At 47.5% G+C, this 13,234-nt stretch overlaps 1 long non-coding RNA gene across 1 annotated transcript in view; it reads right to left on the bottom strand.

Annotated features, from left to right (window-relative positions):
* Positions 1 to 13,016, bottom strand: part of LOC129037886 (uncharacterized) — a 47,435-nt gene extending 34,419 nt beyond the window's left edge. Inside the window, exon 1 of the long non-coding RNA XR_008503011.2 lies at positions 12,896 to 13,016. This is a non-coding gene — a long non-coding RNA (uncharacterized LOC129037886). The remainder of the gene's footprint in view (positions 1 to 12,895) is intronic.
* Between the last annotated feature and the right edge of the window lie 218 nt (positions 13,017 to 13,234).

The following is a 13,234-nucleotide window of genomic DNA, read 5'->3' as shown; positions in this document are numbered from 1 at the left end:
GATTGGAGACCAAGAGCCCCTCCCTCCATTGGTCAAGGGCCATCTCAGAGGGATGTATGTTTCTAGGTACCCCCCACTCTCTCTGTACACAGGCAAAGCAAACTCCAAAAGCATGAGAGCAGCCCTCTCACAAAGAAGCATGGGTTCTGGATACTGGGAGTAAAAGCAAACTCGGAGCCAAGGGGCATGAAAATGGGAAAGGGACCCAAGGAAATAGAGTAGTGCATCCACCATGAGTAAGTCCCACAGTCACTGAGTCAGCACCTGCTGTGTCCAACACCATGCTAAGTATCATGGAGAGGAGAGAAGTTGCTAGACTTCCCTACTGTCATCCTTAATGGACTATTTTCTCTTCCCTAGACACCTCAAACTGGGATTTAAGGTACATAAGCTCACAGAAATGGCTTCCTGGAATTATGGCCATGAACATCAATGAACTGTTAGGGCCCATGGTTACATCTGAAAAATGGCTGCCATTTCAATACATGGTATTAGTTACAATAAAAGCAACAGCCAAAATAATATTGTGGCAGAGACTAGCTTGATGCTCATCACATCTCTACCTGGGCACACAGCAAAGTTTTTCATTCCAGCTGCCACTCTGGATCTCGGGTCCTAGTTCTCAACAATGAAATGCTTCCAAGCCAAGTTAAGCAGCCACAACTTTCCAACAAAAACTTAAAGATCCTGTGTTGAAGACAGTGGCACCTTAAAATGCAAGGGCAGTATCCTTGAGTCCTCAGGTGACCAGAAAGCCACCGGATCAGGATCATTGACACTAGACTCTGTGTTAGTGAGAAACAAACTTGTGTTAAGCCATCATGATTTTAAAGTTGTTAGCAGTTTGCTTTGCTCCAATAGGATGAACGTGAATACACAGTGGTAACAACCTGCTGGGTAGGATCATTATTCCCACTTTGTTGGTGAGGAACTTGAGGCTCAAAATGGTCAGAAAGCTAGCAGATGGCAGAGCTGGTATTTAAAGTCTATTTTTTAATCCCTATCCTGTGCTCCTTGGTCATGCAAACCTTGTGTGAATATGTTTGATGCTTTAATGGAGCAAAGAGGAGAATATTAAAATATTGGGTTAGTTGGGTAGGATATGGAGTGAGGAGGAAGAACACAAAATGGAAAGGCTCCACACATCAGAAGCCAAGCTTTGGGCACTCCACAATTTTGCTAAAGACTTCCCTGCCTGCTCACAGCTGGTCTGTTCCCCAGTATCCTCACTGTATTAAAGTTGTTTCTTTGTCACATTTTGCTCATTTTTCTGGTGTGATTCTATCAACTACTTGCTACCAAGGAGAAGAAATGAGATGATCAAGGGGGTATCCCCCAAATCCCCAAGGCTGTGCCCCTCAAGTTCAAGAAAAGATATCAGAGAACTCTTGTTTAACATGGATGTGTTAGTTGCCATCCCCTCTCCCATCCCCTCTCCCATCCCCCCATTTCCTTGTTAATAGATCTCTGATTTTGTTCATCTTATTCCAAGTTACCAAGTCCTTTAGGGAAGGCTAGGCTGCCCTCTAACCCAGGACTGAGAGTTCACAGTTGAAGTCGGATAGGACAGAGTGATTTCCCCTGCCAAACAATTGGTTTAGGCAGGAGATGCAATTTGGGCCAATGGAGCTAAAAGTTAAATCTGCTGATGGGACTTCTGGAAAGGTTTTTCTTGAAAAACAACAACAACAATAACAAAGCAAAACAAAACAAAAGCCACAGATAAGAATGTTTGCTTTTCTGCCTTTGGACTTGAGCTCTGTGTGTTGTTTCTGAAACCAAAGCATCTTGGGTCCATTAAGAGAGCAGCCTATGAGGATAAGCCAAAACACTGGGGATGGCAGAGCAGAAAAATAGAAATAACCTGGATCTTTAAGACACCGGCGAGCTGGTGAATTAATCAACCCTGGAACAGCCATTCCCCCGGACTTCTTATTATGTAAGATAACAAACCATCTAATTGTTCCAATTATGATGAATTAGGGTTTCTATTATTTGCAGCCCAATGCATTCCAATTTACTCAACTGATATTTGGTTCCATGTTCTTTGAGAAGAGCAGAGAAAGGGTTTCTGACTACCACAACCCCTTTCTTCGTGGTTCAGTCAACTTTCTAAGTAGATTCTTAGCTTATACCCACCATTCTGATTTGTAATTACCTCTTTCCCACTTATCTTACTCACGATTCCACTAATCTTAAACCCCACATGTTAGAGAGAATCTGCTGAATTCCAGCATAACAAATTATTGCATTTACCCTCCTCCCCTCATTGGGCATCTGTCTATTCTCATGGTTGTAAGCAGGAGAAAGATGTCCTGACAGTGCTCAGTCAAGGGACGGCAAATGTTTTCTTGGGTTTCCATATGTGAGTAATTGAAAAGAAAAAGGGGAAAAAGCCTCATTTTTACTAACAGTAATTAATGCACACAAGGTCACATTTTACATCATTTTAATTAACTTTCATTGAATTCATGTTCAAAATGGGAGGCAAAAAAAATGTTCATTAATATAAGTCATGAGGACCCTAGGAATTACAGAAAATTGGAAATTTTTTCCTTCTCGGTTGCATGGTGGGATTTGTGAATTCCCAACTTTTCTCCCACATATCCCCTTCACAGATGATAGGAATAAATAGACTTCAGGGCATTAACTCTTTCTGGAAGCCTTTCCCAAGACTTCTAACCCCTGCCTGTCTTCCTCCTCGGCCACCAGTTAGGTCCCCCATACCTGTTAAAGCCCTGAAAACTTCCATCTCACAGCCACTACATTATCTTGAAATTAACTATTTACTTCTTCATTTCCCCACAATACTGTGAGCTCCCTGAGGGGAAGACCTCGTGCTATTTATTTATCTTCTAGCATGATACCTGGCATATATTAGGTGCTTAAGTTTATTGAATGAATGAAAGCCAAGAAAATGTTTTGGTTTCATTTTAATTTCACTAAGGATAATTATGTTTATATTGCTATATGACATTGTGTAAAATGGAAATTAAAAGGAGAAATTCCTTTGATAGTAGCACCAAAGGGCTGCATATGGCAGGGTAGATAGCAGAACACAGCTGGTGGCTGGGCCACTCTCTGAAATGTGGACTTAGGATTTGAGGGCTAGTCCTTGTGCTTCACACCTAGCATCTATACTCTTCTGGGTGGCTTCCAGAGATTCTTCTGTTCCATGTTTTGGCTTTCACGACTGTCCCCAAATTAAGCAAAGGCATTTTTCTTAGCTGAGCTAACAATGATTCTCTAAATACTTGCTTATCTAACGTGTAAGTCCCCCGCCACTCATTTGTTATTTCTCAGCAGTCCCCTGTCAGATGAAATTTCATCCCACTAAGGCTTGTTGAGCACATTGATGTGCCCAGTTATGAAACAAGCCCAACTGCGGAACTGTAAGTCCTTTTCTGGTTGACCCATTTATCTCTTTCCTCATTGTCCACCAGCCACTTAATTCACTGTCCTCCTTGTTCCAACACACCATGTGGAATGATCTTGCCCACCCCCATTTGCCACACCAGCATGAAATAAACTGGAGGAAAAAGCAGTAGTCTTCTCATCTTTCGAGAGGAAGCTTTGTATCTGGGAACAGTTGAGGCTGATTTTCCCCATGCTTAGATTTACCTCACTGTTGAAATTTGTAAGTGTGTATACCGTGACCTGCTTCTAAGAACACCCAGTATTCAGATTTCTAAATGTAGACCCAAATGTTATTCATACCACAAAAAGTTCCCCAATTTCAAAGAAATTGTCCTCCTAGAACTCTTACAAATCAACAAGAATAAGATTGATATCCAAATAGAAAAATGCACAAAATATTTGGATAGGCATTTTCTTTACAAGGTTAGGGGATCTAACTTTTAGATGGCCAATAAACATAGAATATGCTACATTTCATTATTCATCAGGAAAATGCAAGTTAAAGTCATAATCTAATACCAATAGACCCCCACCATAATAGTTAAAACCGAAAACCGAAAATAGTAAGTGTTGTCAAGGATGTGGAGCAACTGGAACTCCTACACACTGCTGTCAAGACGCTGAATTGGTACAACTGCTGTAGAAATCTATTTGACAATATCTGTACAACTGAGTATGCACATAACCTTGACTCAAAGACTGAACTCTTAGGCATATGCCTAACAGAAATGCACATATGCATTCACCAAAACACATGTACTAGGATATGCATAGCAGCACCATTTGTTATAGGATAAAACTGGTAGTTCTATGAATGCTAATTAACAGTAGGATGGATATCAAGAAATGGTGACATATTCACACAATGGAATATTTTACAGCAATGAACACAAATTTACAACTACATAGAACAACATGAATGAAATTTACAAACACAAAGTTAAGGCAAAGAAGATAGACACAAAAGAGTATAAACTATATGAATCCTTTTAAACAAAGTGAGGTCTGGCAAAATTAACCTATGTTCTTAGAAGCCATGAAGGTGGTTATCCTGAGGGGGTAAATGACTGGAGGAAATGTAGGAGTTTAGATAATGTTCTGTTTCTTGATCTAAACTGGCTACATAGGTATGTTCAGTTGGTGCACTTTTGGGCAGGTGCATTATAGATCAACAAAAAGCATTTTTTAAAGAAAATATTTAATTCAATTTACAAAATGCCCATGCCATGTGGAACTTTCTAGAAACATATTTGCTGTCCAGAGTGAAATGTAGCACCTGTGTTCAAATGGATTGGGTATTATCCCTCCCACTATTTTCACTATCCTGGAAGGACAGGGACTTGAGTTACGTGTTAGGGAAAAATTTGTATATGCATGACATTGGATCCTGCATTTTGGAGTGTTATTTCTAATTGCTCCATGACCACACACTCAAACTGAGAACCAGAGGACAGGGAACATTTTACATTTTCCTGCATCTCCAAGCTACCCCTTTCTCAATGCCCAACTGACCAAAGGATTCTTCAAAGGAACACAGCGCTGGGCTGGAGAGAAGGATTCCTTACTCCTCTAACTCAGTCATGGAAAAAGCTCTAAGGCAGGTTCCCTGTCCCTTATAAAGAGAGCATTTATTACATCCTGGGAGCTCATGGGAAGCACCTCAGTTCACCCCCACACACTCTGTAACCTAGGCCCATTTTACTGAGGAGAAAACTGGGAGGCATTCCCCAAAGGGCCACATCCCTGGGAAGTGATGAGTCAGCACCAGGAGCCAGCCAGCCTCCACTGGCACACATACTGCCCAGCATTTCCTGGAGAAGGCCTCCCTTGCGATTTTAGTGTTCATAAGTGGCTACCTTTCTTCTGAAAGTAACCACCTGGGCTGCGGCTATCTTTGGCCAGCCACCAATGGGTAGCTCCGATGCCCCCTCCTCCATCTTAGAGCCTAAGACTATCTATCAGGACTCACTTGCTGGTGGTGCTGGTTCTCCCTAGATCCCAGCAGAGCTCAAGACAGCCTCACTGGACTCTCAATCTGCCTGCTCTTTCTCTGCCAGGAAAGAAGGGAAGCCCCTGGAGCTTTGCTGGCTTTTCTGTGCCAGGTGGAGCCCAGAAGCCGCCCTGATCGGCATCTGTAAGGATCTGTTCAGAGCATGCAGCCCCTGCAGACACTCTCGGGGCTGCCCTGGTTAAAGACGATGGCTGGCCTCCTGAATTTCCCCCAGGCAGCCTGATTGCAGGCTCCACATCACAGCCCAGCTGGTCACGGCTCTCCATCTATTGATCACACCCGCTTAGCACTGCAGACATAATGCTGCTCAGTCATGTTCTGGGGAAGGCACAGTGCTAGCCGGGGATGTGATTACAGCTCAGCTTGGTGAAATGAGCGGCTGGCCTCAAGCTTAGCCCAGCAGCCTTGTTTCTTCCAGGCCTGCTCAGCCCCACACCAAGGGGTAGCAAGCTTGTCCTGTGCCCAGTGCTCTGCTGTTGTCATGGAAATCAGTAAGGACAGCCTCACAGGTGGTGTCTAAACTGGCATGTTGTAGGTGAGGGTGGGAAGAACATGAGTCATTGTGCCCAGGGTCCCCAGTCCCCAGACCCCAATGTGTAGCCAACCTCCAGTGACAAATTTCTGCAGTATCTGCTTCCTTGGGCGTGGAGAAGAGAAACTGCTGCATGATCTCAGCAAGAGTTGCAGAGTATCTATTTGGCTAGAACCTTCCAGGTCATCTGGTTGGTGTCCATTTATCAATGAGGAAACAAGCCCAGAGAAGTTAAGTGACTTGTCCAAGGTCACACAGCTGTGTAAGTAGAAGTATGAAGGGAATCCAGGCTTCCTAATTCAACAACCCCCACCTCACACATGACATTTCAGATTTCTTTGAAATCAAGGAATCCCTCTAAGCCCTGGATGGATGACTACAGGTTGTGGTTTCAAGAGGGTCTGCTGATCTGTTTCCACAGGGAAGGCTGAAGAGATCTATGAAAGGACCCTTCAAGGATGATGAATTCTAAAGGATCGAACACCCTAGTTGCTGGCAGAAGGTCATTTGCAGAAAAGTAGAGCAGAAACTCAGCTTCTGTTTGGGCAGCAGTAGGGGGGAGGCAAGGGGACACTTTTCTAGTAGTGTCCTGAAGAGCTGCGCTGGTCGGTGGCTGACTACCACCAGGTATCAGGACGCCCAAGGTCCTTCCGGGGGAGAGGCAGAAATTGCTGGCTTCTCCTGGCATCTCTGACAGCAGCAGTGGTGTTCAGCTCATCTTCCTGCTTTGCTCAATGTATCATTGGAACCTGAGTAAATCTGTCGTCTCTCCTGGAAGCTTGGCATGTGGAACAACTGAGGCAGTGACAGCAGGCGTCACATCTGTAAGGAGCCACGGTGCAGCCTCTGTGGACACTTGTGGTATTCAGAGTGGTCAGAGCAGGGTCACACGCTGGCTCATGCCCTTCTGGAGCTGGAATCCCATGTAATTCCCTCCTGTCTTCCCATGAGCCCCAAGCAGGGCCCACGTACATGCTCCCCTCAGCTGTCATCTTCACTCTATTTTCTAGTCCCTTCACTGTGAAGATTCTCTTCCGGGCAGAGCACAGGTTTCTCTTCAGCCACAGTGTCCGGCTAGTCCTAAAGCACATGGCACCTTTGTGCCTGCGGAGGCAGATCAGGTGGGAAGAGTGTCGTATGAGGCTGGAGCAGGAAACAAAGGAACTCTGGGGAAGGCATGTGGTTGGGTATCCTCAGGCTCAGCAAGTCTCCATTTGCTCTTCAGGGTTGTCCTTGTCTTTCTGCATCTCGAGTAAAGCCCAGGCCCTTACCTTCCTGCCCTCATCTGACCTCACCTGCCCTCACCTGCCTCACCTGCCCTCACCCAGTCTCACCTCGCCTCATATGCCCTCAGCTGCCCTCACCCAGTCTCATTGCCATCACCTGCCCCCACCTAGTCTCACCTAACTTCATCTGCCCTCACCTGTCTCACCTGTCCTCACCTAGCCTCACCTAGCCTCACCTAGCCTCACCTAGCCTCATCTGTCCTCACCTGCCCTCACCTAGTCTTACCTGCCTCATCTGCCCTTACCTGCCTCACTTGCCCAGGGAGCTCCCAATCAATATCCAATCCCCCAGGCAGGACCCTGCCTTGTGCCCCAATTTTCCCTCCTCACCCTCCCCGCCCCATCCTCATTCTCCAGGCATGTGCCCACTCTCGCGGACTTGTGAGGTAATTGGCTGGGTACGTGGACCAGTACTCAATACCATGTACAGGTGAGAGCAGTGGCTGGTGACTTTGACAATGTGCCAATTCCCAGCACCTTCCAAAAGTGTCCATCCATCAGTGTTCCAACTCCTGGCCAGGCTCCTTGCCCCTGTGGACCCATTTCCATATGAGAGCTCTAGATCTTTTTCAACAAGAAAATCCATGCCCCCACCCCACCCCAAAGACAGTGCTATGACTTTTAGAAGAAAATATTCTATTTATGAGAGAGAGTCCAGGCTCTGAAGCCAGAACAGATCTGAGCCCTGGCTTTGCCTGCCCCTCACTGCCTGTCCTCTAACCCTTGGTTTTCTCATCTGTGTTATGGGGGTGAACATGATGTCAACCTCACGGTTTGTGTGGACTGAATGAAATCATACCTAGGAAGCAGTGGCCCTGAGCTCCCCCAATAAATGGAACCAAATGTTTGCCTCTCGTCAAACCTGCGAGCAGGTGGGGCATGTTCTATCATCAAAGGGATAAGATGTGCAAATGGAGGCCCAAGGAGTGGCCTGTCTGGAGGCAGAGGGAGCTCGGGCCACACCAAGAAAGGAATGAGGACGCCTCCAGTCCCACCTCCTCAGCGTCCCCGTTTCTATTCTGTCAGCCTCGGTTCTTCTTTGGTAGGTTTGGAAGATGCAGAGAGGGAGGAATTCTCTTTACGGCTCACATAGACCTGGCTACATGCACACATCCCAGAATAAAATCATTCCTCAGAGTTTGCCCTAGCCATCATTTTCTAGGTGAAGAAGTTAGGCCCAGAGAGGTTAAGTGACATGCCTGAGGTCACACAGGTGCATAACAGCCTGTTCCCTCCATGCTCACCTCCGTGCCTGAGATGTTGTCGCTTTTTTGATTCAGAGACCTTTGCTCTAGGTTGTTCTTGATTCACTCTTTGCAGAATCCTGGAATCAGGGGAGCTCTGGGACTTTGTAGTCCAAGCCCCTCTGGAGCCCCACCTGATCCAAGCTTCTCCTGCCTTCTCCGGAGTCGATGGCTTTGCCTGGTCAAGCCTTGTCCCTGTTTTCCACAGCTCTGCTTGTCCAGTGACTGTCCTTTTCCTCAAGCCTAAAAGGATCTCTCAGTCAATTCCACCCAGTATCACTGAGGCTTGGAAGAGGCTCCAGAGAGGGCTATGGTCAGAGCAGGTGGGACCAGGGTTTAGCTCGTCCTGGATGCATGCAGCCCAGCAAGGGAATATCCAGACCTTGGGGACTACGTGTCCAAGAAGTTCCTACTGCAGCATAGCAAAGCCAACCTTCCCAAGTGGCCCCAGTGGCTCAGAATCACAGCCAACCAACCCCCTCCCCTGACAACAGTGTCAACTGTGCTGACTTCACGCCCAAACCCTAGCTCTAGAGTTTCCAAGGCAGGACAGAGTGTGCTAGCCTCTGGCTGGAGTCCATGTCGCAGGTATCCGATTGCATCTCTATTAAATCCAGCCTGGAGTACTCATCCTGTGTCCCAGCCCTAGAGGGGAGGATGGCAGCAAATCCCAAGAGGATTTTCCTCACCATAGTTTCCAGGAGAATAGACAATCAAGGCTGCTCAAGGAGAGGTGGCTGCTGTTGTTGTTTTTTTGTTGTTGTTGTTTTGTTTTAAGACAGAGCCTTGTTCTGTTGTCCAGGCTGGAGTGCAATGGCGTGGTCTCAGCTCACTGCAACCTCTGCCTCCCGGGTTCAAGCAATTCTCCTGCCTCAGCCTCCTGAGTAGCTGGGATGACAGGCACCCGCCACCAACCCTGGCTAATTTTTGTATTTTAGTAGAGATGGGGTTTCACCATGTTGGCCAGGCTGGTCTCAAACTCCTGACCTCAAGTGACCCACCTGCCTCGGCCTCCCAAAGTGCTGGGATTACAGGCGTGAGCCACCGCACCTGGCCGCCTGCTGTTGTTTGACAAAGTTGGGTATTAGGGATCCAACTCTAGTTTTTAGGAAACAAACAAAAATATTTATTTTTCACAACAACCAACAATTATTTCTTTTATAAGTTCACATTCACAACCATTTTCCCACTCTAAAATTGGCACAAATTTGAAAAGCATAATATATAAAGTTGGTGAGGATATCGTGAGATAAACACTCTCATTCACTGATGCTGTGAATTTAAATGAGAACAAGCTTTTTTAAAAGCAATGGCAAAATGCATTCAGAGTTTAAAGCACCTATTCCATTTGGCTCAATTCTATACATGCACAGCAGCAAAGCAAAAAAAAAAAAAAAGGAAAATGCAACCCCCACCCCCACCCAAATCGAAGAACAAGCAGGAGTCATTTCAGGCCTCAAGTGAAGCAAGGCATGCGTCTCAGCTCTGAGAAATCCCCGCCCATAAGACCTGGGAAGGTCACAGCTGGCTCAAGGGGTTCTCCCCAGCAGGAACCCAGGCTGCTCCTCCCGGGACTGTGCCTGACAGGTAGGGAGTGCTCATAAGACACAGCAGTTATTATCACTACAGGGGTCCCTAACATCTCAGTGAACCCCCAATGTCGGGGAAATTGAGAAACTGGGAATGCGGTCCCAAAGCCTGTAGGAGACCACGTGTGGACCCAGAGCCTCCCTGCCGCCTCAGAAGGCCAGAGAGCCCACAGGGCAAGCAGGGCCTACGGCAGGGCCCGTCCAGTGGACCCCAAGTCGCCCTGTCACTCAGCAACCATACCCCGGCCCCAGGTGGCAGAGGAGGGCAGCCCTTAGGCGGGACAGTCTCCCCAGGCCACCGAGGCTCCTCAGAGCTTAGGCCCGTTGCATGATCCCAGAGTCACTTCACCCACAAGCACTCCATGGCCCCAAGTCCTCTGTCCTCAGCCTTCTCTGCTGGGCTCATTTCAGGTAGGTTTTTTTTGTTCTTCCCTTCTCATTTCCTTGCTCCCTCTGAGAGGCTAATGTTCTAACAAAGATGTGCTGCTGGAACGAGGCATTAATTTCAATAGTCACTTAAAAGCAATTGCCTGGGAAATATCTCATTTTCCCATTAAATGCTGCAGAGAAGAAGCCTCGGGTGAGTCCTCTCTCCCGCTCCCTGGCCCCCTCCTCCTCTGTTCTCCACCCCCTCCCCTCTTCCAAAAACTCATTACAACCTGGACACTATTTCCACTCCCCATTCTAAAATGCTGCCCTGGGAAGACAGATGAGCCCACTTGGCCTCTGGCCAGCACATGCCCCACAGGTAACTTACTCTGTGGAAATCAATCTGGGACAGATGGGGTGTCTTTTTGGGAGCACAGGCAGGTGGCTCAGCTCACCTCTCTGGGCTGGGGACAGGGGCAGGCAGGAGAGGCAGGTGGGCCCTCGAGGTCTCCTTTTGAGGATGGATGTAGCCTGTGGAAGGGATGTGTTTCCAGGTCTCCTTGGCCTTGCAAGACATCCCCACAGAGGCCCCTCTCAGGGGAAGCTGCGATCAGGGGTCAGAGCCTGGCACACATGTCATTGTTGACTTGAAAAAGTTGATTGAGCAAGAGAAGGGGTCTCAGTCCTCCTCCAGGCTCCCCTGTGTCTCTCTGAGGTGCCTAGGCCCTGACCACCCCCAGCCGAGGCAGGCTCTTCTCTAGCACTCTGTCACCTTGACGAGCTGTCATCTGACCTCCCTCCAAAAAAAATTCATGATAACCTTCTCCCAGGGCTGTTAATAATTATTATTATTATATTTTAATAATTAATATAATTACTATATAATTATTATATATTAACATAATAATATGATTAAATATTAATATATATTGATATAATAATTATTATTATTAAAAATCAGAGCAGTTTGAAAGCCCTTTGATGTGAGACAGACATACAACCCTAGCTCTGTTTCATCAGTACTTGTCGATCTCTGTATGCGTAGGTACCATTATCACCACCACAGTCCCCAGTTTACAGAGGAGGAGCTGAGGCCCAGAGAGGCTCCATAACGTCCCCTAAAGCCACATAATCTTGGCGCAAGATTTGCTTGGCCCAGGGGCCTGGACGCTTGATCTCACATGGTCTGTCCATGTAGCTTGCAACACTCAGGAAGTCCCTCTCCAGTGAGGGAGCTCTGAACCGTGGCAGTGAGGCCTCTCCAGTGAGGGGGCTCCTGAGCTCTGGCAGTGATGAGCTCTCTGTGACCAGGGAACCCACCTGCAACCTCCCCCCATTCCACAGCTGCCAGCACCTGTGCCCACTTCGAAGCTTAACCCCGGATGATAAGACAGACCAGGAGCCAACAGCTTTATGTACGTTACTTATGAGTCTCACAACAAACTCACAAAAAAATCTTATTCCCACTTCACAAACAAGAAGTTGAGGATCGGAGAGGTTAACTCAAAGGACAAAGTCACACAGCTTTTAAGGCCCCTGCTCTTGACACCAGACTCAGCAGCTTTGATGTTTTTGTTCTCTTCCTCCCTGTTTTTATCGAGGGCTTCTGAGGTGCCCTGCTTCTCCATCTCCTCCCTTCTCCTTCTCCTCCTCCCCCTCCCCCCTCTTCTTCCTCCTCCTCCTTTTTCTTCTTCCTCTTCTTCCTCTTCCTCTTCTTCCTCTCCTTCTCCTTCTCCTCCTCCCCCTCCCCCCTCTTCTTCCTCCTCCTCCTTTTTCTTCTTCCTCTTCTTCCTCTTCCTCTTCTTCCTCTCCTTCTCCTTCTCCTCCTCCTCCTTCTCCTTCTCCTGCTCCTCCTCCTTCTCCTTTCTCTTCCTTTTTTTAAATTTAAGAGATGGGGTCCTGCTCTGTCACTCAAGCTGGAGTGCAATGGCATGATCGCAGCTCACTGCAGCCTCAACCTCCCAGGCTCAAGCAATCCTCCCACCTCAGCCTCCAGAGTAGCTGGGAATACAGGCACACCTCACCACACCTAGCTAATTTTTAAATTTTTTCGTAGAGACAGGGTCTTTCTGTGTTGCCCAAGCTGATCTTGAACTCCTGGGTTCAAGTGATCTGCTCCCCCTCAGCCTCCCAAAGTGTTGGGATTACAGGAGTGAGCCACCATGTCCGGCCAAGTCACCCTTCTTGAACTTTGATTCACTAAGCTCTTCAGTCCAACTTTACACAAGTGTGAACTCAGAGAGGTGTGTGCTTGTGATTCCTTTATTCACACACAGCCAAGTTGGCACAAGGAGGTGAAACAGAGAAAGGCCTCAGTGTCTTTAGCCAAGCCCACAGAAGGCCACCTAAGCAGGCTGGATGCTGCCCAGGGCTGGGCCACAGCATGTCCTTTGCAAGTCAGCCAGCCCAGCCCCCGAATCCCATACACACACAAAGACATCTTTCACCCCAGGAGCAGCCCCACAATGCAAAGTAGTCCATGCAGCTGCTAATGGCTGCTCGGGTTTGTCTGATCTGTCTGGGGTCAGGCACAGCCTCCAGGGGCCTCTGGCCCAGGTTGCATCTTTCCTGCAGAGCAGAAAAACAAAGCTCAGTTAAGAAAACCCCAAGAAGGCAGTCAGTTTCCTCCCTTGAGTTTCTGGGGTGGACTTCTGGCAGAGTTTTTGGAGAACTGACTGTTGCAGTTAAACAATATGTCTGGCAAGAAGCGAGACTTCCTCCCTTCCTACTGCCTGGTTCATGGGGCTGCAGCCTCACTTCTGGAGGTGGCAAGAAAGAACTGTGGA

Source organism: Pongo pygmaeus, chromosome 5 (assembly GCF_028885625.2).
Source record: "Pongo pygmaeus isolate AG05252 chromosome 5, NHGRI_mPonPyg2-v2.0_pri, whole genome shotgun sequence".
Taxonomy (NCBI): Eukaryota; Metazoa; Chordata; class Mammalia; order Primates; family Hominidae; genus Pongo; species Pongo pygmaeus.
The sequence above is the reverse complement of the archived record's forward strand: the minus strand, read 5'-3'. Positions and strand labels throughout refer to the sequence as shown.